Raw genomic sequence first — 3,944 nt, forward strand, 5'->3', positions numbered from 1 at the left:
CCTACAGGAAGCTGAGCAAAGTAGGCTAATCACACTGGGCCCAGGCGACAGCTGGTAACAGAAACCTTGACGTTTATCTGAAGTGACTGCTCATCCCTGGGCACCATAGTGACAGGTGTGATAGGAAGAGAAAACCCTAGACTCTGCCGTTCACCCACTGTGGGCTCTTGGTCAAGCCACTTCTCTCTGAGCTTCAAATCCCCCGTCTGTAAGAGGATAACAATTCCGGTCTCAAGGAGTCATCATAGCAACAAAGGAGGAACCTGTAAATTAGTGCCAAAACACCCTACTTATTACTACTGTTTTTAAATAATTGTGAGATTAAAAAGGGCCTTCACGTTCAGAGCCCAATCAGCTTAAAGTGAATTGTAGCACTTGGCAAATATTGCTTTTTCTGCTTGGAAACTTGACTTAAAAAAAAGAGAGAGCGGTCAAAGAGCGATTCCTAAAGCAAAAGAAAATTGCTAAACTTTGAACTATTCCTGACCCCAAAGTCCTCCTTCAGACATGTTTCCCCTTTTTCTCTTGCATCTAGCCCAACATGTATAAATCCTTACTTCTACCCGAGGGCCACACAGAAGAATGGACAGACAGGAAGAGTCTTTGCCAGATTAGTTTCACTTCCTCCCAGGCACCCCATGGTCACAGCCATGGAGAATTGTTTTCTGTGGTGCTGAGGGCTACATTTTCGTTTTAATCAGCGCAAGGTAGGCGAAATACTTAAGTCAGAGAACTTGATGATGTAATGAATTTGCCAGCTGCCAACTACACTAGGACCTCATCACATTTCTTTGTTTTCCTTTCTAACCCCATATCTAGCAGGCATCCCTGTTCTCATTAACAAAGCATCCTATTAGCACCATTGTTCCCTAACTACCATTGGACATCACAGGGAGAAGTTCTGTTTCGAGAACAGTAGAGTAAAAAGACAGGAAGAAAACAAGTGCCTAACATCATGCAGCCCACGTACCAGCTCTGGATGGCTTATGTATGATGAAATCTCCAAGATGCCTTCCAGAAACCACATGTCCCTGTCCTTTCTGGAACCACCGCCATCCCTGTAACTCAGTAAGCCTCATCTCCAACTTCATCCTGCTGTAACTCATACACAAATGTAAGTCTGTAGAACCACAATGGCCTGGGGACATCATTCTCTTTGCCTTGTCAACATTTCTATTTTACATCCCTCCCTGCTTCTGTCTAGTGGATGGTACTCAGTCGCCTGAGACTCGTCTTGTAGATAGAGCTTGATGGACCACGGGGAGAGAGCGTCACTCCTGCTGCAGTCTGAATGCACACACCTGGGGGCCATCTGCCCAACCTTCCACCACTGAAGTTCAAACAGCCGCATCTTAGACAACTCCTCCATTTCTAATCAACCCAGCAGAGACAGTGTTCGCAGCTGTCAGACACCAATCAATGGCTGAGAGAGAAAGAAATATATTAAAAGATCTGTTAGCAGTCACTTTGTGTCCAACAGAACTCCTGTTTGTCTTATGTCTAAAAAGCTGGCCATTGACTTTCAACAGGATTTCACTGATGCTATTAGAAAATATTTTACCGCTAAATGAAAATAAAGATAAACTGCCTTTCTGAAGATGCAAAAGGTAAGAGATAATAAATAAAAATGCAAGTTGATCTAGTTTCACTTGATGTTTGGTGACATTCAGCAGCCCCGAACGTTGATTTGGGAATTATTTTCTCCTTTGATGTTGCAGAACAGTGCGAATGGACATAGAGGCCATTTATGTAAAAGAAGAACCTGAGGACGTAGGGGAAAACAAAATAATTTGCCAGGGATGGGAAAAGCACACCCATTTAAATGTGCAGAAACCTGAATGCCAGTGTCTGGCTAGCTTTTAAGCAGTAATTCCTTCTCTATCCCTTATCGTATCTACCAGTTACTCTGCAAGATTCTTCAGTGTAAAGAGCACTGTAAAATGTATTTTTCAGATTTATCTCGTCTTTTTGCCAGATCAGCTCACCCCATGCATATCTGCCAGCTGCCTCTTGCACAATCCCTCAGAGCCCACAGAGCTGCACTGTGGGCCCTCAGATGATCTGATGCAGGTATAGAACCCCTCCCCAACGTTCTTTTCTTGCTAGCTTGCCTCCGTTACAAACTGTCCTCCCCACTCAGATATTTTCAATCCTGGTAGTTTTTGCTTATTTGTTCAAGACAGGGTCTCACTCTGTCACCCAGACTGGAGTGCAGTGGTGCAGTCATAGTTCACTGCAGTCTCGACCTCCTGGACTCAAGTGATTCTCCTTCCTCGGCCTCCCAAAGTGCTGGGATTACAGGCGTGAGCCACCACACCTGGCTTCCCCAGTAGTTTTGACCATGATCTCATTTGCCTCCTTCTCCTGAGCAGGCCAACAGTAGAGCATCCAAGATGCTACGTAATATGGAATAAACATAGGTCATTAGATTTAAATCAAAATTCTGGCTTTTTACTTCCTAGCAAATGCAAGCTTTGTTGAGTTCCTTAACTTTTCTTAGCATTTCTGCTTTTAAAAAAAGAAGTGTTATAATACTAAATCACAGGATTTTTGAGCTAACTAAATGAGAAAATGTACCTAAGACTTGCAGCACCTTAAGTGCTCAGTAAATAGCAACTCTTTTTTTTCCCGCTTCTATTTCCCAAAAGAGTCCTGGCTGGGAAGATTCGTTGTCACAGGCTACACCAAATAGTTGGGTATTATTATTACCCAGATTTCATTCAATACTTTCATTCATCATTCTAAGGAACACAATAACATGTCATTTTTGGCACCTGCCTCTGGGGAAGTAATAGCGTCTTGCCCTCATGTAATACTGCAGGGTGGGCTCAGATCGAAACTGTCAAGATCCTCAATGGTTTCACGCTTAGCACCAGGAAGCCTCCGTTGGTCCCTTGGAAACCGGAACAGTACCAACCAAGAAGTTTCTACTTTGCTTCTACTCAGATGGCACTGCTGAGAAAAGGTGGGAGGGCTGCCTGCTCAAATGTGGCCTTTAAAGACAAAGTGGAGACGAAAAAGAAGTGAGAATATAGTGCAGTAGTCTGTGAACTTGAGACCTGCAGCGGTGGGAAACAGCGGTCCCTAAGGAGCCATTTGTATAAACCGGTTCACAGCTACATGCAATGTGCCACCTGCAAACAGAGCCTCTGAGACATAGAAAGGGTTTTCCAATATTGCTTTTACCAAAGGATTATGGCTCATCTTGGTTCTCGGTGAAATTTGATTTGATGCTGCCTGCACAGTTCCAGAGTTCCTTAGTCTAAGCCAGGGGCCACAGGCCCCCTTACAAATGAGATGTTTTCTTTAAGATATAACTGAGGCTGCTGTAAAAATGAGACATAAAAATGGAAGTTTGTTTTTCTTATGTAAGAGTGTGAGCATAAGCCTTCCAGACCTGCTGTGTGATTCCATGATGTTAGGGATGCAGTTTCTTCCTGTCTTTTTGCTCTGCTATGCTCCATACACAGCTTCCATCTTGTGATAACACATGGCTGCCCCACCTCCCACTATTCCATCCACACTCCAGCAGGCAGGAAGAAGAACTGGAGCAAGAGAAGACATCCTGCTTTCCATTAAAGGCAGTCTGGAAATTCCAAGCATCAATTCCACAATCACCTCCTTGGCCAGAACTTAGTCACTGGCCCACACCTAGCTGCAAGGGAAGCTGGAATTGTAATCCTAGGTGGACCATCATGTGTCCATCTGGAACATTAATATGGAAGAAGAGAATGCAATATTGGGGAACAGCTAGCATTCTGCACAAAGGACTAAACAGGAATATAAAGCCGTGATTCCTGCCAGGTGTAAGGATATATGTGTATCTTTTGTGGGCAGTGAAGCACAGAGCAAACAGTGAGAGCCCCATTTTAAGCAGTAGCCCCTTTCACCTTAGATGATACTGTCATGCAGAAATTCAGGCTCTGTGTTCAACTCTGCTGTTT

General features: G+C 44.0%; 1 long non-coding RNA gene across 1 annotated transcript in view; it reads left to right on the plus strand.

Annotated features, from left to right (window-relative positions):
- Positions 1–657: 657 nt before the first annotated feature.
- LOC116418751 overlaps positions 658–3,944 on the plus strand; it is a 9,446-nt gene continuing 6,159 nt past the window's right edge. Inside the window, exons 1-3 of the long non-coding RNA XR_004228890.1 lie at positions 658–707; positions 820–1,068; positions 1,205–1,607. This is a non-coding gene — a long non-coding RNA (uncharacterized LOC116418751). The remainder of the gene's footprint in view (positions 708–819; positions 1,069–1,204; positions 1,608–3,944) is intronic.

This window comes from Piliocolobus tephrosceles, chromosome 3 (assembly GCF_002776525.5).
Source record: "Piliocolobus tephrosceles isolate RC106 chromosome 3, ASM277652v3, whole genome shotgun sequence".
NCBI lineage: Eukaryota > Metazoa > Chordata > Mammalia > Primates > Cercopithecidae > Piliocolobus > Piliocolobus tephrosceles.